The following is a 23,207-nucleotide window of genomic DNA, read 5'->3' on the forward strand; positions in this document are numbered from 1 at the left end:
GCCGTGTTAAATAGCAAATACAATGGGCAGAGGAAGAAAAGCTGAAAACTGACCACCCACCACATGAGCAGAGGGTGCTCTGGGACGGCCAAAATAAAATATTTTTGCTTCTTTTTCTGCTTTCCTATCTTTTCTTGATTTTCTGTATCAAATGTAATTTTTTTTAACAAATGTAATTTTTAACAGCTTTATTAGGATATAATAGATATACACACATCTTTAATATGTACAATCTTATGAGTTTGGATGTATGCATAATTTATATTATTTTTACGATGGAAAAATAAAATGCTATTAAATTAAAATACCAATGTGACCACTGGTACCCAGAGTGCATGCAGTCCATAAATGCTGGGCGGTTACCACAGTAACAGACACTAACATCTACAGGCAATTTACAATTTATGTGTCAGTTTCCCATCCGTAGCCTCCTTTGAAACTCACTCCAGCCCCTGAGGGAGATACCACTATTATTTCCATCCGCAGCTGGAGAGACGGAAGCCCCTGCAGCAGGACAACCTCCTGAGCTGCTTGCAAGCTGGTGGGAAGTCCTGGGTGGGAGTCCTGGCTATAGAGCCTTGGCTGGGTGGCCTTGAGTTGGTCACATAACTTCTCTGAGCCTCAGTTTTGTAGCATGGCTATAATAGAGTCTGCTCCGGGTCAGAAGCTCCATAGGGGCTCTAGGGTGTGAGGGTCAGGGAGGAAGGATTATGACTCTGAGGAACAATGAGTTAACAAATATATTGGATAGGAAACTGAAGCTTCTTCTCATCCTCGCTTCTGGCTTCCACAGACTTCCCAGTAGCTAGCTCAGAAGTGTGTGTGCAAGATGAATGGTGGTTCAACTTCACTGTGCAGGTTTGGAAGTTTTGACCTCCAGCACTGTGCTAGTTCCATCCTACGAACACTTATGGAGTAAGCAGACCATGACATTGCTTCCTCAGGCCTTGGGGCTGGTAGATGTTTCACATCTATTCATTGCAACAGGAAGCATCTTCTAGGGTTTACCTTAGGAAAGATTGCCTCCCCTGAAAGCTAAAATTCTCATCAATAAAACTTTGAAATCAGAAAGTCTATTCTCTCATCTTGGAATGTCTGACACATGTCCAGTTCCAATACCACCTCCTCCAGGAAGCCTTCCTAGAGAGTTCCCTTGCCCCCCAGTTCGGTGGTCTCTCCTACAACTACAGTCTCATGTCTACTGTGTGCCCCTCATTGAATGTGGACCCCTTCCTACGGGTGTGTCTGCGTCCATGTTGCTTCTCATCTTGACCACAGAAGGGAACTTAGCAATGTGGTCAAAACTCACATGTTTACGTGCTCATTTGCCAGGCACTCTGTTCTAAATCTCTCCACATGAGTTTTTGCTTCTGGTAATAGCCTGATGGCTCCTGTTGGATCAACTCCCTCACCAATCACAACTATAAAGCCTGAACAGAAAAACAACAAAACCTAACTACCTGAAGGCACAGGAGGGGACCAAATGCAGGTGGAATCTGCAGGAAAATTAGCAATTGAAACTTACCCAGTGAGCCATTTTCATGGCTTTTACTCTGAGGACAGGCCTCTGTGTGTGCATGTAGCTGCTGAAACTCAGGTAGAAAGTCCTACTCTTAAGGCTCAATAAACTAGGTCACAGAGGCTGGGGAAGCTCCAGTAGTAGCTAAAAAGTGAGGAAGTAAATTCCAGAAATGGGATGCCCAGGGGAGGTCCCCAAAAGCAGCACAGAAACTCTGCCCAAAACTTTAGTCACAAAAACATTCATGCACATGACAGATCAGCAGCCCCACTAAGGCTAAAAGAGATGAACAGGGGTTTGTGTTGCTGCCTATCACCCCAGAGATGGGGTCTGCAGTTGAGTTCAACCAAGTTAACTGTTCATAAGATAAAATAAGACAAAAATGCTACAAAAATGATGTAATAAATGTCTAGAATCTCTACAATGTTATCATTCCCAATGCTTAGTATATAATCCAAAATTATATGAAGGCACACAAAGAAATAGGAACACATCACCCATACTTAATATAAGGATAATTGATGGAAACTGGCCACAAAATGCCCTGGATGTTGGAATTAGCAAATGAAAAAGCTTAAAGTAGGTATTATAACTATGTTCAAGGATGTAAAGGAAAATTTGTTCCATTGAATGAAAAGAAAGGACATTTCAACAGAAAAAGAAAACTATTTTGAAAATAACCAAATAGACATCCTGTAACTAAAAAATACGCTATCTGCAATAGAAGACCATTAAATTGCTTAACAGAATATTTGAGACGACAGAAGAAAGACTTAGTGCACTTGAAGATACATCAATACAAATTACCCAATATGAACAATAGAGAGAAAATAAATTTAAAGAAGAAAGAACAGATCTTCTGGGATCTGTAGGTCAATATCAATTGTCTAACATACATGTAAGTGGAGTTCCAGAAGAAGAGAGAGATGATAAAGTAGGAGAAAGACTTCAAAGAACAATGACTGCAAAATTCCCCCAAATGGGAAAAGACATCAATGCACACATTTAGGAAGCTCAGTCAACTCTGAAGAGGATAACTATGAAGAAAACCACACCTAACTGTTAAACAGCTGAGGACCAAAATAATGATAACATTTTGTAAGTAGCTAGAATAAAACCATGTTACATTCAGAGGCACCAGGACTCAAATGACTGCTAATTTCTTATCAGAAATACTGGAGTCCAGGGGCACCTGGGTGACTCAGTCAGTTGGGCAAAGAGCTCTTTATTTCAATGTGGGTCATGACCTCAGGATCCTGGGATGAGCGAGCCCCATGTGGGGCTCCATGGTCAGTGGGGAGTCTGCTTCAGATTCTCTCTTGCCCTCTCCCTCTGCCCTCCCCCGTTTGCATGTGCATGCTCTCTCCCTAAAATAAATCTTTTAAAAAAGATTTTCTGGGGCCCAGAAGATGTTCAAAGTGCTGAAAGAGAATTTAAAAATCTGTGAGCCACAATTCTGCATCCATTACAAATATTCTTCAAGAATGAAAAGCAAGGGAAGATACTTCAGTTAAAGCCTTCTTCTGTGGACCTGTAATCTACCTTTAAAACAATCCTGTGTTGTCATTCTCTCTTTACAGATAAGGAAACGGATTCACTGAGAGGCAAGACACTTGCCCAAAGTCATACATGCAGCAGGGCCTCTGCAGTGTGCACTTCTGGCATGTCCCTGCATCCACACCACAGAGCCTCATGGTGCCACTGGCTAAAACCTCAGAGTGCCACTGGTTAAAAGCTCAGTGTCCCAGCTCAGCCACTCAGTGAGGTCTGCCAAGCCCACCCATGACTAGTGGGTGCTCCCAGTCACCCTTTCTTGGGTGAAGAAAAATCCCATGAAAGCCCATGCTGCTCTTTCACTTGGGAGGTCCCCTCTGCCTTCTGCTGCAGCTCTGGGGAGTCCCCCAAATGGCAAGGCAGGGTTGGAAGAGGCAGCTTGGACCATGGCAGAAGGAGACACCAGTTAACTCCCTAGAACTGGGCATCATGAAGCCCTGGCAGGAGAGACCCAGAGCTGCCTGGTCAGGACACCAGAAAGCCACACTGTGACCCAGGGCAGGCTTAGGGAGAGGTCAAAGGTGGTGTCCAACATGAGCAGCCAAGTGACAGTTCCACACTGGAAGCTGGACCAGGGATGGTGCTGTGGGTTGAATGGTGTCCCCCAAAAGAATTGATGAAGTCATAACCCCCAGATGATCAAGTGAAGATGTGGTCATACTGGATTATGGTGGCCCCAAATCCAATGACTGGTGCCCTAATAAGAAGGCTAAGTGATGACACAGGGACACACAGACACATCAGAAGGCCATATGACCACAGGGACAGAGATGTGATGCATCTTCAAGGGGAGGAACATCAGGGATTGGTCGGGGATTGTCGGCCACCACCAGAAGCTGGAAGAGCCTGGAACAGATGCTTCCCTGGAGGTTTCTGAGGAAGCAGAGCCCTGCTGACACCTAACTCTCAGTCTTCCAGCCTCCAGATTGTGATGGATGGGATCCCTGTAGTTTTAAGCCACTGAGTCTATAGTCCTCTGTCTCGGCTTCCCTAACCAATAAAGAGGGAGAATAGGACTAAAACAAGAGGTAATGCACACGCCAGCCCCAAGGACGCGGGCTGCACACACCCTGGGCTGTGGCTCCTGCTGGGGTGGGGTGGGGGGCTGGGTCAGCCTGAGGGGAGGATCAGCCTGTGATCTCTGGGATACCCACCATGGCTGACAGCAAAAAGAAGATATTTTGGTCCCAGCCCTAGTACTAGCTTGCTGTATGATCCCACCCCAAATCACTTACCCCATCTGAGCCCTAACTATTGCACTAGTAGGATGGGAAATGTATCCCTGCCCAGTCACAGTTCTCCTAGGGTTTATGCCTGGACTGGGAAGTTCCCTGGAAACTCTGGCAAAAGCCTGAAAATGCAACAGGGAGATTAAGATGCTTGGTTGGGGGGGCCTCTTCCCTGCTCGTCCTTCACCGTCCATCACTGTAAGTGCTGCTGACACCATTAATGATCCATCAGATGTCGGGGCTCACTGCAGAGGGGGGCCTCGGGAAGCCCAGCCTGAGCCTTCTGATGGGAGCATTGCCTTTAATTAGTATTGTCAGAGGCATCAGGCTGATGAGGTGGGAGGTGCAGGCAGAAAGAGGAGGGGAGGGGAGTCTGCCTGCCGTGGAAGGCAGCTCAGTGAGAGAGAGGCAGCCTGGCAGCGGGCACCAGCCCGGGACAGGACATGGTGAGGGGGCTTCCCCAGTATCTTCTCTGGGCTCCCCTAGGAGGAGGGGGCCACGTTGACAAGGGAATCCAGGGTCCAGGGAGCCACACACAGGAGGTGAAGATGTGGCCGGAGGGGAGGGAACTTCAGGATGGGGAGCAGCAGGATTCGACAGGGTCTGGAGGAGCCAGGAGGAGTGGCTTCCTGGATCCACACCTGCTATGGTGTGACTCTGCAGCTCTTCCCATCCAAAGGCAGAGCCTGTTTCCCATGCTTGACCCACACGAGCCTGTCACCTGCTTTGGCCAGCAGAATAGGGTGGACACGAGAGGGGCTGGTTCTAAGCCCAGGCCTCACAAGGCCCTGTGGCTGCTGCATTCTTTCATAAGGACCCCCTGCTCCACCACGAAACCCTAGGCCAGCCTGCCGGAGGATGACAGGCAAGTGCAGCAGGGATGAGCCACCGCAGCTGAGGCCATCCTGGGCCAGCCTACAGCCAGTTGGTCCCCAAACATGGGAGACGGCCTGCAAAGACCAGCAGAGACGCCTTCCTGACCAAACTACCACTGATGTGGGAGTGAGCACAGCCAACATGCAAGAACACCCAGTTGACCCACAGCAAAAATAAATGCTTATTGTTCAAAGCCACTGAGCTCTGTGAAGGTTTCTTACCAGAGGGGGTGCCAGGCAGAGCTGCATCACAGTGTCTTTAAAACAAAGAATGGTCCCCCATCCAGCTCTGCTCTGCAGATTGCCTGCTTTTGGAGGTGAGGCAGTCATTGAAGAGGGAAGACTTTCCTGATCAGGACAAGCTCTCAACTATTCGCTAGATTTTCATGTGGGTGCACACTCCGTCCCCTGCCAAGGGGCCTCTGACCACAGTGCTGTCCCTTCCCGGCTCACCTGGACAGCTCTGATCATTCTCTAGGTCTCAGCCCAAGTGTCCAATCTCTGGGGGAGCCACAGAGCCCTCCATGCTGACACCCAGTTCCTTCGGGTCATGGTGGCCTGTGATGGCCCTGGGGATGCGAGGCAGTGGGAGGCAACAGGACAAGAGGCTCTAAGACCAGAGTCGGGCTCAAGGCTTCTTTGTGCACTGACCTGTGACCCAAAGCAAGTCTCTCCCCTGAGACTCAGTTTCCTCCATAACAGGGATAATGTCATTGGACTTCCAAGTAGCCCAATATGACAGGGATCAGGGCAGCAAAGGGAGCAGGAGTTCTGAGAACCCAGCCGTGTGTGGCTCTAGGACTCTGAGCCCTGGGACCAGAGCAGCTCAGAGTAACAGTTAACCCTCTGGTACTTCCCAGGAGTGACGCCATCGTCCCCATTGTACAGATGAAGAAACCGAGGCAGAGAGTGGATTAATAACTTTCCAAAACCTGCCCACCTGTTGTGTATGGGGCCAGGACTCACTCTCAGGCAGGTGGCTTCACAGTCCTTGCATTTGACTCCCAGCCTGGCATTTCTCAAGACGTTTACAGGGGTCAGAGATGGGAGTGGGGGGTGGGTGAAGACATTTGCTGGGAGAACGCAGGTGCTGAGGGGAGGGTCCCACTCATACCTTCCTTCTTTGGGCTTTGCAGAGCTCCAAAGCACACCTCCTGACAGTAGGGGAGGGGACCCAGGCCCGAGGCTGGGAAAGCCAGGGGTTGGGGTTTGGCTATGCTGGGGACACAATGGCTTGTGCCCATGTGCTTCCTGGGGACAGCAGACAGCTGGCCTTGGTCATCTTAGCCTGTCTGCTGGCTTTCCAGAAGGGCAAGGAAGATGCAGGAGGGGGAGGCCACTGCACCCAGAAGCCGAGGAAAGCCACCTGACGTACAGCTGTGATTGCCTGGGTCAAGGGTTCTGTGAGAAAATGTTTGGCAGGAAACTTCCAGAACAGCTGGGGAAGGACCCACGAGAAAAACAGGTAGCTGTGTCCACTTGCCAGGTCCATCCAGAGCGGACAAAGCCACCAGAACTAGGAGGCGGCCTGTCTCCCTGGTGGCCCTGCCATGGGGGGCGGGTAGCAGCAGAAGCCACAAGACCCTCCAGCCCCTTCCCCTGCCCCACTGTCGGCCTCCAGCATGAGCAGGCTGCTGTGGGGGTGCAGAAGGGGACATGCCCAGTCTGATTTGGCTTCTGCACCATTACTGCATATGTGACAAGAGGCTACTCAGCTCCCCAAGGGTGACCATTGAGGCACTGCCCCATCCAAGTTCTTGTTTAAAGGGAACATGTTGGCTAGAATTTGGTGTTTTTAATGCAGACTGTGGGATAAAAGACAAAAAAAAAAAAAAGCACAGAGTTTCTGTTTAGGACAATGAAAAAGTTCTAGAAATGAACAGTGGGGTTGGTTACAGGGCACAATAAGTGTAGTTTTTTTTTTAATAAATGCAGTTAATGCCACTGAGTTGTACGTTTAAAGATGCTTAAAATGGGGGACACCTGGGTGTTATGGTTGAACATCTGCCTTTGGCTCAGGTCATGATCACCGGGTCCTGGGATCGAGTCCCACATCGGGCTACCACAGGGAGCCTACTTCTCCCTCTGCCTGTGTCTCTGCCTCTGTCTCTCATGAATAAATAAAATCTTTTTAAAAATGCTTAAAGTGGTACATTTATCTTGTGTATATTTTACAATAAGAAATTTAACTTATTCAGGCCCACCCAGGGATGCCAAAAAAGTTTTCAATTTTTAATTTAATTTTGTTTATTTATTCATGAGAGACACAGAGAGAGAGGCAGAGACAGAAGTAGGCTCCATGCAGGGAGCCCAACGCGGGACCCGATCCCAGGACTCCGGGATCACGCCCCGGGCCAAAGGCAGACACCCAACTGCTGAGCCACCCCATGTCCCAAAAAAGTTTTCAATTTAAAGAAAGAATAGTAACTGAGTACCTACTGTATCCCAAGCAGTGTTCCATACATGGGGAGCTCTGCAGTGTACACTCCCTGCAGGAAGCTCACTCTAGTGAAGGACACAAAGAGTAAGCAGATGTTTGTATACATATGTGTCACTTTTCTGGGGACAGGGGAGGAGCTAAGATGAAAAGTAAAGGGGATGGAAGCGGTGGGAGGTACTATTTTAGCTGGGGAAGTCAGGGAAGACTTCCTGGAGGAGGGGCATTTCAGGAGAGACCTGAAAGAAACCAGGGAGGGAGCCACACAGGTATTGGGGGGAAAGGGCAGCACATGCAAAGGCCCTGAGAGGTAGGAGGGGTCAGCTTGGTCTGCAGATCAGCAAGGAGGGAAGTGTGTGTGTGAAGGTGACAAGGGCAGGATGTGAGATCAGAGTGGCAGTCTGGGTGAGGTTCCTGGGTGAGGCAGGCCAGGGGGACTTGGGATTTGATTTCAAGTGACAGAAACTGCAGAGCATTTTGGGCTGGGGCACCTCGATGCGACAAGGATTAATGGCTGCTGCTACCTTTGTGTATGTCTCTCACTGAGGGAGATGAGCTCTTTCAGGGGCGCAAAGTCCCTTCTCTGGGGACTGCACTTCGACAGTTTGGGGCCTCCTGTGTCTGACCTCTTTACCCTGTGTGTTCTCGACGTTCATCCACATGTAGCGTAGGCCAGCGCTCGGTCCTTTCTCGGCTGAGAAATACTTCACTGTGATCAGGATGCTCTCTAGAACAAGTCCTATTCCTTTTAAGCAGAAACTCAGGCCCCAGAATGTTTGAGTGGCAGCTGGGAACCCGTGAGTGTCCCTGCACCCTGAGGCCCCTGACCCATGCAGCACTTAGCTCTGCTGGTAAAAGGGCTGCTGTGGAAGCCACAGTGAAGGGAGAAGAGTGCTGCTTCTTCCACGGGTGCTCCCCAAGGGGCAGGGGCTGTGGCTGCCAGTTCTCCCTGCCAGGCCAGATGGGCGCCTGCCGGGTAGCCGTTGGCCTGGCCGGCACAGAGGCAGATGGCCTTGGGGGAGGGTGGGGACAGCGGTGGACTTGCCTATGGTCAGCAGGACCTGGTCAGGCCACCGGGTTTGATTTTGGGCCAGGTCAGCTTGTGCTCAGAGCAGGGGCAATGCCTCAGATCCGACTCCAACGGAGCCCCAGGCATCATCCCTCAATCCGACCCCAATGGTCCCAGAAGGTGGCCAGGAGGCCTGGGGCCAGCAGCTGGCCTCGGGACAGGGGCAGGGTGAAAGGGACCCAGAGCAGACCACCTGCTCCCTGTCTGCTTCCTCACAGCATAAGCTCCAGGAAAATCCCACAGCTCGGTCACCTGGGTTCTCTCCTAAAGTTGAAGATTCCTAGCATCCTGTCCAGACCCAGGGCCCTGCCCAGATCCAGTGGATCAGAATCGCTGGTGCCTGGAGTTTCCCTTTTGACAGTTTCTGTGATGTGCCAAGATGTGTGAGCCACTGGTGAAGTGCTGGGAGGTTTGGGAGTGAGAGAGAGAGTCTCAGTTCACTGGGGCTGTCTGAGCCTCAGCTCCTCGAGGTACATGCTATCATGCACAGTGGGTATCATGCTATCATCTCTCAGGGCTGGTTGTGCAGACTTGAAGATACATATACAAAGGTGCCTGACAAGAAACTCCTCAAAATTGAGCTGCAATCAGTAGAACATTGTTATTATGCATACAGACCAACAGAACAATCTGGATGCTGCAAGAAAGGGCATAGGGGAAGAATTAATACATGGGTGGGGGAGTTGAGATGTGCTGAATTTGCTGTTGGGGGACCTGGCTATGAGCCCCACTGAGTCTCAGTCCCCCCACTGTGTAATGGTAACGGTCATGGTATGAGCTGCCCATGCTAGAGGGCTCTGGAAATGGCAATGTGCTTTCTCGGGCCGGGATGACAGTGTGCTGTGGAAGGGAGGATGGAGGCCCGGTGCTGACCTAGACTGACCACTAGTGTCAGGCTGGGCCAGCTGGCCAGGGCCTCCCAGCACCTGGGGCCTGTAGGCCCCGGCTTCGCTGCTCAGGATGCAGCCAGTCCCTCTGACTCCTGCTGGCAGATGGGCAACCAGGGCCAAATGGCCCGATGACAAGGACACCCTTCGGGCCTCATCACATCAGCGTGTCCACCAATCCCTTTGCCAGACCTGTGTCTGCTCTGCTCCAGGGCTGGGCACAGGGCTTGGGCGCTGAGGTCATGGCTGGCACAGCCGGCCATCCCCTCTGCCCGCCTCTCCCACCTCTGCCCTGGTCCCAGCCATTGCTTCTTCTCTCCTGGAAGATTAGTTTCCTGCCTTTGCCCAGCCAGGTCAGAGAGTCTTTTGTGAAGCTGAAACCCTGTCACACCATGACCCTCCTTAAAATCTTCTGTGGCTCCCCATTGCCTTCTCCTGCCTCTCTCTCTCTCTCCCTCTCAACACAAACCCAACCCCTTAGCCAGCCTGGAGTTTCTGTATTTCCCCAAATGGGACCATTCGTTTATTCACTGAATACTTACTGACCACCAACTAAGTGCCAGACCTCACGCTAGGCAATAGGAATCCAGCAGTGCACCTAACAGGCACCTAACAATGCTTGCTGTACACATTCTTCCCCTTCCTCTTGGGAGGGCCCTGTGGCCCACCCTTGGGTGCCTGGTCCAGTGTGGGATGACAGTGCTTTCCTGCTAAGGTGTGGCTAGGGTGTAGGCAGTGCCTGGATACCCCCACAACAGGGGCTGGAATACCCATTGCAGCCCTGAGATCAGGGGTGCCCCACAGTTGGAGGAGAGTGAGGTGAGGGCATGGCCTTGGCAGCAGATGGGCTCTAGCTCTGCAGTGGCTGAGGACCACTGGCAGCTCAATGTCCAGAGGTTCACTTTCCTCATCTGTAAAATGAGCATGACTGTGCCTATGAAGTGGGATGCTGCTGGCAAAGGCCAGCAGGGAGTGTACCTGATTTTGCTGCTGCTGCTGGTCCTCCATGGGACCTTGTTCACTGGCAAGGAGCATCCTCAGGACACAAGGCTCCCTGCCCTACTCCTTGGTAGGAAGGAGTCCTGGCTTCCCTGGGGTTCCTCTCTCCAGGCCTCGAGGCTGACTGGGTGATGCTGCTGGCAGGGCCATTCTGTTTGGAATACCAAGGCCATGGACAAGGAGACATCCCCATTGTGGTCTGTCCAGGAACCCTGGTGGAACCTGGGTCCTGGGGGATCTGACTCACTAAGAGCCACCAGGTGCCGGACAGTGGCCAGGAACCCTACCCACATGGTGCATTAACCCCATTGCAGCTCTGGGGCTTTGGGCCATTCTACCATTTCCATGTAGGTAAACCTAGGCTCAAGCACATTGTATCCAGGAAACGCTGTGTGGGTGCCAGCTGTGGGGTCAGCATGGTGACTTGAATCTGGCATCACAGGGGATCCCTGGGTGGCACAGCGGTTTAGCGCCTGCCTTTGGCCCAGGGCGCGATCCTGGAGACCCGGGATCGAATCCCACATCGGGCTCCTGGTGCATGGAGCCTGCTTCTCCCTCTTTTTTTTTTTTTTTTAAATTTTTATTTATTTATGATAGTCACACACAGAGAGAGAGAGAGAGAGGCAGAGACACAGGCAGAGGGAGAAGCAGGCTCCATGCACCGGGAGCCCGACGTGGGATTCGATCCCGGGTCTCCAGGATCGCGCCCTGGGCCAAAGGCAGGCGCTAAACCGCTGCGCCACCCAGGGATCCCCTGCTTCTCCCTCTGCCTGTGTCTCTGCCTCTCTCTCTCTCTCTCTCTGTGACTATCATAAATAAATGAATTTTAAAAAAAGATGAAAAAAAATAAATCTGGCATCACGATCACTGCCAGCACTTCGCACCTATGACCTGACTTAATGGCTGTGATGGCCTTTTGGGGTAGCATTACTCTTTCCCCCACTTACAGATGGGGAAACTGAGGCTCCTTGGGGATGAGGTCCTGCTGTGCTGGTAAATGGTTGACCACTGGCTCTTTAGGGAGTTAGGGGCAAACAGAAGCAACCACCCTGATTTGTGTGTTTGCTGAGCCTGAGACTTCAAACCACTCACAGTTTAACAACTGGCTTGCAAAATCCCCAAAAACTTAATAACCAGGGCTGAGCACAAAATTTCTGACACAAGACAGGTCTGCCACACCCTGGGCAGAGTCCCCCACATCCACGCCTATGTGGGTCCCAAATCTAGCCCCAGTCCCAGCCTTTAGCCTCCAAGCAAGATGCCTCTCGCAGCCCCACCGTGGCCCTGCGAGGGCAGAACAGCCCCTGGAAGCTCCATGTCTAAGTTAGCAGGACCCTCACCCCAGCCTCCAAGCCCACATCACGGACACCCTCCCAGCCCAGCATCACGGACGCCAGGACCAGGGCACCCATGGAAGACAGCCAGACTCCCAGGACACCCACACTCCTTCCAGCTGCAAACACTGTAGAATGGGCTAAATAGTCACATCTGCCTCAGGGGGCATTAAGGATTAAATGAGTGAACATGTGTTCATGTTAGATCAGGGTCTAGAGCAGCCAAAACAGTTTTACAGAACAAGAGCCAAGTTGGAGGCCCTACCCAACCTGATTTCAAGACTTCCTATAAAATCACAGTAATCAGACAGTGTGATATTGATTCAAGGACACACCTACACAACAAGAGAATGAAGTCAGAAATAGATCCACAAATCCAAAGGTGCCCAGGCAATTCGATGAAGAAAGGATGGTCTTCCCAATACATAAATAAACGTATGGGAAAAAAAAATAACATCAACCCTTACTTGTTGTCATGTACAAAATGACACTGGATTAAGGCACAGACCTAAATATAAAAGCTAAAACTACAAAAAACTAGATGAAAAGATAGGAGAGAAAAAAAAGGAGAAAATCCTTGCAGCTTTGATTTCTTAGGCAAGACATAAGAAGCGTGAATGACGGGAAAAAATGAATAAATTGTACTTTACCGAAATTTAAAATTTGGCTCTTTGAAAGAAGCCATTAATAAGAACAAAAAGGCAAGCCATGGAATGAGAGATAATATCCACAATACATATATCAGACAAACCACCTGCATCTAGAGTGTGCACAGACTTGACTTTGTATAACTCAGTAATAAGACTGTGAACCACTTAAACATGGGTAAAAGATCTGATCAGATATGTTTTTTTAAAAGATTTTATTTATTTATTCATGAGAGACACACACACACAGAGAAGCAGAGACATAGGCAGAGGGAAAAGCAGGCTCCTCGAGGAGAGCCCAATGTGGGACTTGATCCCAGGACTCTGGGATCACACCCTAAGCCGAAGGCAGACGCTCAACCAATGAGCCACCCAGGTGCCCCTGATCAGATACTTCTTAAAGCAAAATATATGAATGGTCAGTAAATATATGAAACTCAACATCACCGGTCACCAGGGAAATGCACATTTAAATCCCAATGAGAGGGCACCAGAGTGGCTCAGTCAGTAAAGTCAGCTCATACCTGCCCTTTGGCACAGGTCATGATCCCCGGGTCCCAGGATCGAGTCCAGCATCAGGCTCCCTGCTCAGCAGAGCATCTGCTTCTCCCTCTTCCTCTGACCCTCCCCCTTCTCATGCTCTCCCTAATAAATAAAATCATTTAAAAAAATCCCAATGAGAGGGGTGCCTGAGTAGCTCAATTGGTTAGCCATCCAACTCTTGATTTCTGCTCAGGTCATGATCTCAGGGTCATGAGGCTCTGTGCTGAGCATGGAGTCTGCTTAAGACTCTCTCTCTCCCTCTGTCCCTCCCCACCCAGATCCAAGTTGGTGAGGATGTCACACAACTGGAAATCTTCATTGCTGGCAGGGAGGCACAATGATACGAACCCCAACAGCTGGCCAGTTTCTTACAGAGCTCAGCATATGTCGCTCATATGACCCAACCATTTCTTGTCACCACAGAATAACAAAGCCCATGGACACAGAGACTTGCACATACATGTTCATAGCAACGTTATGCACAGCAGCTCAAAACCGGAAGTGATCGAATATCCATCAACAGGTGAATGCAGAAAGAAACTGTGGTGTGTCCATACGGTGGGATGCTGCTCGGCAATAAAGATGGACATGCCAGTGATACATGCAACAACAGGGGTGAATCCCAGAATAATTATGCCCAGCGAAAGAAGCCAGACAAAAGACTATGTGGTCCATGTATACGAAGCTCCAGAAAAAGCAAACTGATACGCAGTGCCACAAGGCAAATCAGTGGTGGCCAGGACACTGGGCACGGTCCAGGACAGACTGCACAAGAGAACAAGGAAACTTTTGAGGGTGATGGAAATGTTCCGAATCCTAAGCCGGCCATTTCCTAAGTGTATACAGCTGTTAGAACGGTGAGACTCTGCACCTAAGCAGATCCAGTGTATAGCGCTTAATAACACTGTTTTTAAGTTTTTGTTTGCATCAAAGGGGAAAAGGAAGCCACCACAGCAGGCACCTACCATGTTCTGAAGCCTCCAGCAAGTGCTGATTTAATACTCTCAGGGCTCCATAGGCAAGCCAACCACCCGAGTAATTACATTAAGGGAAACAATCATTTGGTTCATTTTTCATCAACTGAGATCATTCATATTTATCAAGTTGCTAATTCATCTCGATTTGTCCAAGGAGGTCTGACCCACCCTGGCCTGGGCATGAGAAATGCATTGTGCCAGGCACTCAGTAAAATCTTAGTAATTGCACGTTGAATTAATTAATAATCATCCTGCTTCCCCAGGCACATGGAGCTCATCAGCAGCCAACGGGAAGCCAGAAGCCCACGTGAAGAGCCTGAGCTGACCCTGAGAGAAACCCAAGGTGTGCCCCCCTCCACAGATGGTGGCTTTACCAGGGCGTTCTCAGGTGCTGAGGCTTGGACCAGCCAGTGAAGGCAGTCAGGACCATTTTGATGCGATGTTAGGGGGTGGGGTGGGCAACATAGCAGTGAAGCTTGAAAACTTGTGAGCAGCTGATCCAGCGTCAAATGCAGGCTTCCACCAGAAATGTCCAGTCCAGCCGGATGATAGAAGTCTACAGCTGGATATAACTGCTGGGGACAGTAGAGCCAAAGCACGGGAGTCTTGGCTGGGGTTCTCAGGTCAAGCCAGTATTTTCTGGATACTGTCAGGGCTCTAAGATTCTGAGCTTCCCTATCCATGGATGAAGTAACCTGGGGTAGTGTGGGGGGGGGGGTGAGTTATGCTTTCTCTTTGGGCTTCATCCATCACCTATATCAGCAGTCCTCAGAGCTTCCAAGGACCCCCGGATGCTCATGGGGGTCATGCGTCTTCCAGCTACGTATTTGCACGAGGCTGGATGTTCTCCCACTTTAACCAGACGACAGATCCAAACAGGCTGAATGCAGAAGCAGGTGTGAGGACCCTGCTGTCATCTATTAAGCCAGACATTAAAGAGGTTTACAAAATGCTACTCTTCTCGTGAATGCTTTTTGGTTTTGGAAAACAGGGTAATTTTCCAGAGGGGGAGAAAAGATTATTTATGTTAACATATAATGGACTTTTTTTGATTTTTAAATAAATAGATACATAAATCTTTTTAAGTGTCTCAATTTTAATTTCTAATATGATAAATATCGAGGGCAATAGCCCACATACACAGAAGCTTTTAGGGAATCCACAATAATTTTTAAGAGCGTAAAGGGTTCCTGACACCTAAAAGGTTGGCAACCACCACCCTAAAAGCATGGTAGGTAATTTGGGTGTTTGATCTATTAATGTGTCTACTAATCCACGCAACATTCCTTAGCTCTTAGAGCTCTTTGGTCCATCAAGGACCCTCCCATGCTCCTAGGCTGGTGCCATTTGTCACAAGATGCCCAGAGCCGAGAGGAGACATGAAGGTGAGCCAATGAGATCCTGACAGCACACATCCCAGAATTGCGCCAAAGCTCGCACCAGCAGGCTTGCGGCTCTCGTCCCTTATGATGCCCTGCCTCTGCTCACGAGGTTGCTGTGGTCAAGGCAGTGAGGGAGGGAAGCTCAGCCGGGAGGCGCCAAGAGAACATCTCAAGGGGGATAAAATGATCTCAGCTCACAGAGACATTCTGCCAAAAGCAGCAGTGTGTCCACTACACATTTAGCCAAAATGGTGCATGGCTGGATGCTACCATCAATACTTGGCCAAAGGTAAATATCACCGCCATAGAAAAAACTTCCAGATTATGAGACTAAATCTGAAATTGTATTCAACATTTGAGTCATGAACCCTATTGGAAATGTTAGCACACCATTCAGCTCGCCTGTCCTAGAAAAAAACCGGTGAGGTTGACAACACTTCTCTCCATCCCCTGGACCCAGCTGACAGCAAGGTTGCAGTTTCAGAGATGGACACTTCGGCCAATGCTTAAGGAAGGCACTTCTGAGTATTTCCAGCCTTCCGAAAGCCTTCCTCTGCTGTATATTGTTAATATTTCTGCACAAGCTTGCCCGCGAGTCGTTATGCACAATGTCTGTAATAGCAATCTCACTGATCCCCGTGAGTTCAGACAACAATGAGTCAGTTACTTGGCCTTCCAGAGACCAAGGACAAGGCCATGCATGGAACAGAAGCATGGGACTCCACGCAACTCAGAGCCCTATACCCTAGTGCATCCTGGTCTGAGATGCCCCGGAGCCGGGCTTGCATGTAGCATCCATGAGCCCAACCGCCTTCCATTGTCATACTTTATCCAAGTGGCTCCAGGGGCCACAGGTCAGCTCCAAAGTGTCCTGGCTGTGAGCTCACAGAGGAAAATTATGAGCAAGACAGGAACAAGCCTGAGCCAACTCTTCCTGCTGAACAAACAGCAGAGTCTGGGAGGGGAGTCTCCCACTTGGACACAGCAGGGGAGGTTACTGCAGAGTGTGTTGGCATGGTGATAACGGTGCCTGCCACTTAAGCACCCCCAGCAGCCAGAAACAATAATGGAAGCTTACATACTGGAGGCAGTGGAGCAGCACAATCAGTGGCACCAGTATCACAGCCAGAAGATTCAGGTTCAGATCCTGACTCTGCCATGCACTGGCTGTGTGATTTTGGGCCAGTTACTCAACATCTCTGTGCCTTGGTGTCCTCATCTGTACACCAGGGTTGATGATGAGGCGGGTGTCAAGTTCCTCGTGGGGCTGTGGGGAGGACACTCTTAGAACACTGCCTGGGCCGGTTTTTCCCTGTTCTGACTGTCTCCTCTGACCCACCAGCAACCCAGGAGGTGAGTGAGGATTGCGGTCTCCACTTTAGGCAGGAGAGAAGCCACACTGGAAGGCTGAAGTGCCCTGTCCAAGGTCCTGCCTGACCCCAAGTCCTCTGCACTTTGCACTTCACCTGTGGCTTTTTCTTTAAACCATTCCTGTTTCACCAAAGCAAAAAGACACTCTTCTTTGCTATTTTAGACCTAAGATGGAAAGTAGGAGTGGTGCGGTGCTTGGCTCTGCCCATTCCCAGTCATGTATCCTCAGTGTTCTCATCTACAAAATGGACACAGTACTACCTGCCCTCCTTTCCTTCCTTCTTTCTCTCCTTCCCTCTCCCTCTCTTCCTTTCCCCCTCCTTCATTACAGCAGACACATGCTGTGCCACCACAGTAGGCACATTCAGTAGGCACAGTAGGCACATGTAGGAATTCAGACATGGAGGCCCCGGTCTCATGAGCTCCCAGTCTCCTCAAGGAGTCAGAGAGCTAAACAAACACCATGTGGTGTGGCCAGTGCTTTAAAGGAGAGAGACCTGGGGACTGTGAGGTCCCAGCAAGGGCAATCAGAAATGGCTTCCTGGGGGAGGTGGTGCAGAAGCTGGGTCTCATAAGGTCAGTATGAGCAGAAACAAGGCTGCTGGGGAGGCATTCCAGGTGGCCAGGGGCATGCACACGCACGGCTGGAGCACCCACCCTGTGAAGGGGCCAGCAGAGAGGGGAGGTAGACGGGGTCCTCAAGAGCCACTTCTCTGCGAGGCTCTGACTGGCCTGCTGAGAAAGACCAACTGAGTCAGGAAATCTGTGCATCCTCTTGCTGTCGCGTGACTAACTCACAGCTTCTAGGACCAGCTGGTAAATCTGGAGGCAGAGAAGCTGTAAACTCTACCGGAGCCAGAAGGAGCCAGTCTGGGCTAATTAGAACCACAGAGCTGTCTGAGGGTCTCAATTACTGAGCTCGGCAGGACGCGCGTCCCCACCGTCTGCGGGGTGATTAAGTCCACCGGGACATCGCTGGCGGCACGAGGTATTAAAAAGAAGCGGGGTCCCAGAGCAATTCTGTCTTGCTTAAATGGGCAGATTGTTCATCTGAGGGGTCAGAGCCTCAGAGGCAGAAACGCAGGACCGGGGCAGAGTCTGCGTTGGGAACTGGTCTGAACACAAGAATGGGAAGAATGACTCCCTCCCCTCCTTCCCTCCTCCCCTCCAGCCACTTCCTGGTGTTTTACTTAATTAAAAAATATATAAGACAAATGAAACTATGCTGAAATCACAACTCTGTTTCCAAGTGTGTAGAGTTTATCAGAGATGCAGGACAGAGCAGGTGGCCGCTGGCTGGGCCGGGCTGGCAGGAAGCCGGCAGGGACACCACTCAGGGAACGTGCTGACCTGCTCTCTGAGCCCCGAACCTCTTCCCCTGGCGGGGAGATTTAGTCCTGGGGGTTAGACATATGAACTGCTACCTCTGCCATTCTACCCTGTGACGGTGAGGGGACAGAGGAGCACCAGAAAGCCCCAGCTCCCTCCCAAGCCTGCCAGCGCCTCGCTGTTCAACCTTGGCTCCGGCGCTTGGCCTCTCAGGGTCTCAGTCTGGTCATCTGTGAAGTGGGTAGTGGTAGCTGGAGAATCAGGAAATTAGAAATTCTGCAACTCTACAACTTCCCAACATATAGAGGGATGGGAGTTGCCACATTGAGACATGACAACCAATTAAATCTGACCTTCACATAAACCACCAATCATTTTTTACCATAAGCATATCCCAAATATTATAGGGGACATATGCGTCCTAAAAAAATTGTTCTCCAAAATCAAATTTAATTGGGCAGTCTTTATCTTTGCTAAATCTGGCACTCCATCAGGCACAAAACTTACTCTAAATAGAGGAGGCAGTGATTCTGGCAGGGCGGGAGGAGGAGGGGAGGCGAGGGGCAGGGAGGTGGATCTTGGGCCTCCCATTGGAATCTCTGCATGTCACTCCCCTTTGAGAGTCACCAAGACAGGAACAGCAGGTGCCATGACTTCTGAGTGGCAACCACAGCTCCTGGTTGACCCCGGATGCTCATGGGAGCCAGTTACTTGGGCCAGTTACTCAACATCTCTGTGCCTTGGCATCCTCATCTGTACACCACGGTTGATGATGAGGCGGGTGTCAAGTTGTCAAGTTGGGGTGCACTGTGCTCATGACACTCAGGTGTGCCTCTGTGTCTCCCGACAACCCGGGGGTGGGGCGGAACTGTCATGCTGCTATTGTAAAGATGAGCAAAGGAGACCCAGAAGTGTGGAGGGACCTGCCTGGACTCACATAGCCAGTCTGAGGCCAGAGCCACCCTATGCTCCAGGAGCAGAGCGGTCCCCCCAGGCCTACCTGGAGTCTCCCTCAGACCCCATGTCCCACCCAGATCCTGGGCTGAGCCCTGGCCTCTGCAGCCACCCCCACTCAGTGACTCCCAGGGCCTCCCTTCCAAACTGCCTATCCTTGTCCCTTTTAGCTTAGTTCTGGTCAGCTGACAGTGACCGACCACCTGCTGCGCTGGAGCAGAGAGGTCAGGCCCACGTGGGCCTCCCAGGAGTGCACATCCTCACTGGTTAACACCTTGACTGTGATGAGTGAAGCTCCTGCCATGGCCTTGGGAATGCATGTGCACCACGCCACTGACCCTCCCACACCTCCTCTAAGGTATTTATTCCTATATCCATTTCTCAGATGGGGGAGCTGGGGTGCAGAGGGGTTAAATGGCAGGGCCAATTGTCAGAGCTGGGACTAGAACCCACCTGCAGTGTCCCAACTCCCTCCTGGAGGTGCTCAGAGCTTGTCTCCCTGGGAGGATCTGGAGTCTTTGAAGAGGGACTGTGGAAATTTCCTTCCTGAGCCAAGAAGTTGGGTTGCTCCCCAGTTCTGGGCTCTGTAGCAGGCCTCTGGAGAGCAACCTTGAAAAATGGGAGGTGTTGTGGGTCCCCTCCCCCATGCCTCCATCTCCCTGAAGTTCAAGTTTCTCTGGTGGCACCAACACCCAACCACCTCTCGCTCCCAAGTCAGACAAGGCACTGGCACACACAAGGTGCCCCGAAACTGCATGTGGAACTTGCTCTTCCACAGCCAGGAAAGCAGCCACTGGAAGTAGATGCTTCCAGCCTGTCCAACCAGAACCATCCAGGTCCACGGGGAAGTGCTGCCCCTGATGACCTTGCCCGACCACAAAGCACTTTGCAGATTCAAGGTGCATTTGTTCTGTTCACTTCCTGCGTCTGGCTGAGTGTTTGCAATGTTACCTGTGAAGCACCTGGGCAGCTGGCCATCCAAAGACAAAGGAGCTGAGACATGAGAGCATAACCTTCAGTTCCCTACGGGGCAAGTTATCAACCTGCAGATGCATCATAATCTCCCAGGGAGCCCGTAAGGAGATGATGGGCCCTGATATTTCTGAGTTGAGGGGGCCAAGAATCTGTATCTGTCAGGCTCTGCCGGGGAGGCTGGAGCACCTCGGGGAGCAGGGGCTGCATCAGGCCTGAGGGCAAGTAGGTACCAAAATTGTGGGGCGGTGGGGGGGAGGTTCGGGGTACCAGGTAATTGCAGCGGAGGGCCTGATGTGCAGCATGGGTGAGTGGGGGACCCCGTGTGTGGAGAGGCAGGAAGCTATGGGGAGAACTAGATGGGTTCATGGGTATGAAATTCTCAGAAGAGCCTCTGGCACAAAATGAGCACTACAGAAGCATCAGAGTCCTCACTGCCTTCACTGCCCCATGCCAGGTGTGTGTGGGGTCATTTCCGCCACCTCCTTCAATTCTCAAAGCTGCTTTGTAAGACAACTGCTATTCTATTAGTTGCCCCCAAATGAGAGGAGTTACAGGACTCTCCCAAGGTCACAGGGCTCCCAAGTAGAAGACCTGGGTAAGGTTGGCCGGGCTGCTCTTTGAAGACCCCACAGCCCTTCTTTCCCATCCCACAGGAGCCCGGCCACCTCCTACATCCTCTGTTGCAAACAGGAAAGACAGCATTGGAAACTGGCTCTAAGTGGGCACTTGACAATGGTTTCCTGAACAAATAAATGGATGAATAAATGGGCAAGTGGGGGTGGTAAGGAGTGCAGGGACAAAGGGAGAAAAGGGAGAAAGAACTTTCACATCCAGCTCAAAGGCAGAAGAAAGATCCCCACTGCAATGACGGGGAAGGGCAACCCCATGCCCGCAGTAACACAAGCTCTTTCATTACTGTTTATGGTTTCCTGGGCCCATTAGCAAATCCCCCAGGCTCCTGGGGGTGATTAGGTAGTGGGAGGGGCTAGGCCTGCTCCTAGGCTACACCGGAGGGTCTGGGTCTGGGAAGCATCCCATCTTGAATCCAGATGCTGACATGACAACATCACAAAATCTCATTTGCAAACCCAAATTAGTGCCATCCTGATGATCATATACAAAAAGGATGGGCATATAAAGTGAGCTGTGAACAAGCATGACCAAGGGTAATGGCATCACCAAGGAGCCAGGAGAGCTCATAAAGAAAGGCTTTTGTCACCAAAACCCATTTGGTGACTTACAGACTCAGCTTAATTCTTTGTTTTGTACCTTGGCAGGGGCCTCTTCTCTAGTTCATCGATTATCATCCTCAATAGTAATATAAAGGTGTATGATATGGATATAAATATACAATCATGATAATCACCATTGCAATGATGAGATGTAGCATTTATTAAGTGCTTGTACTGAGCTCGGCCCTATTCAGAGCATGGGACAGGTATCACCATATCTACTTTTGAGCAATGTAAGGCATCCTTGTCTTTCTGCATGCAAATGACTTACTTATCTATTAACTCCTGCCCAGTCCTGGCCAAAACGGTTTAAAGCCCAGCCAACATGAACCAGCACTTGTCCCCGGCACTGGCAGATGTGCTGGGTTAGTGTGCCTTTCCTACAGCCCACCGTTGCTGCAGGCATTCTGCAGCCTAGAAAAAGAAAACCACGTCTCAGCCTCCTCACATTTTCTTTTTTTTTTTTAAGATTTTATTTTTTTATTCATGAGAGACACAGAGAAAGAGGCAGAGACATAAGCAGAGGGAGAAGCAGGCTCCCTGCAGGGAGACCGATGTGGGACTCGATCCCAGCACCCCGGGATCATGACCTGAGCCAAAGGCAGACGCTCAACCACTGAGCCACCCAGGTGCCCCAACCTCCTCACATTTTCATTTGTACAAACACTAATGTTTCACTGTGGTGGGCCTGCAAGACACGTGCCCACGTTTTAGCCCCCAGAACCTCTATGTGTGGCATTAATTATAAAAAAGGTCTTGGTAGACATAGTAAAAATTAAGAATCTTGACATGAGATCATTTAGGGTCAACCCCTTACCTGCCACCAGCTACCTAGTGGTTCTCTGCAGCATGACTATGCCTCCACGCTGCCCTCAGCGGATTGGATCAAGGGGCAGACACACCCCCTTGAAAGCAGCCAATCATCAGGCTGCTGAAAGAGCTGAGCCAATCACCTTGCCCCCCCACCAGTAGGCCCACGAACAGTAGTGGGCTGTGAGTTCAGCAGGTGTAAGGCTTCCTAGGGGTTGCAGGACGCATAAGCCAAGGCCACAAGAACATGAATAATCCAGACCAGGGCATGATGACTTCCGTGGTGCTTGTTAAGAATGCAGATTCCTTGGCCCTGTCCCCAGTCTGGGTGGGACCTGGGAAGCTGTGTCTTAAACCAGCCCCTGAGTACATCTGTCACAGGAAGTCTGTGTGTCACACTGTGAGAAATCCCAAGGGCAAGGGTTGCAGAGGTTGGTGGGTAAAGAGAGGATAGGACAGATCAGGGGTGGCTGCCTTGGGTCCAGTTCAAGGGGCCAGAGCCAGTCAGGAATGTCACTGTCTCAGGGTCCCCAAAAGGATCCCAGGGCACTCACACCACAAAGCCCCCATCCTGTGTGGCCTCACAGCTTCGTGGAAAACTGGCCAGTGGGTGCCAGGTGCTCAGCCCTCTAATTTGAGCAGATGGATCTGCAACACTCTTCCTTTCTTTCTTTTGGCATCTGTTTGATGAAAACTCCATTTCACCTCCCCTTGAAGTCCTAGCTGGTTCCAGAGTTAAGGGCAATCTCTCAGGAAGCAGTTTATAGGAGAAGGTACACTGACGTCAACATCTGAACTACATATGTCCCTCATAAGCCCTTAAACTGAGGGCCCCAGCTCTGTGCCTCCGGCAAGCCAGCAAGAGATGAGTATGCCTGCGTAGAACTGGGCTCCCGAGCTCAGGGCCACTTTCTGTGGAGCCTGAGGTAGAAGCCCACCGGTGGCTGCTCCGAGCTAATGGAGCCACGTGTAACTGTAATTACACCAGCTCACGAGCCTGCACCGGGTGCTGGGCGTGCTTGTTCATGCAAGGCCTAATGAAGCATCCCATGTTCTACAAAACTTGCTGTGTGATTTAATTAAC

At 50.7% G+C, this 23,207-nt stretch overlaps 1 protein-coding gene across 3 annotated transcripts in view; it reads right to left on the minus strand.

Moving 5' to 3' along the window:
- The window catches only part of PPP2R2C (protein phosphatase 2 regulatory subunit Bgamma), a 134,052-nt gene that overhangs the window by 53,845 nt on the left and 57,000 nt on the right, over positions 1-23,207 (minus strand). The window lies entirely within an intron of this gene.

This window comes from Canis aureus, chromosome 2 (genome assembly GCF_053574225.1).
Source record: "Canis aureus isolate CA01 chromosome 2, VMU_Caureus_v.1.0, whole genome shotgun sequence".
NCBI classification, from domain to species: Eukaryota; Metazoa; Chordata; class Mammalia; order Carnivora; family Canidae; genus Canis; species Canis aureus.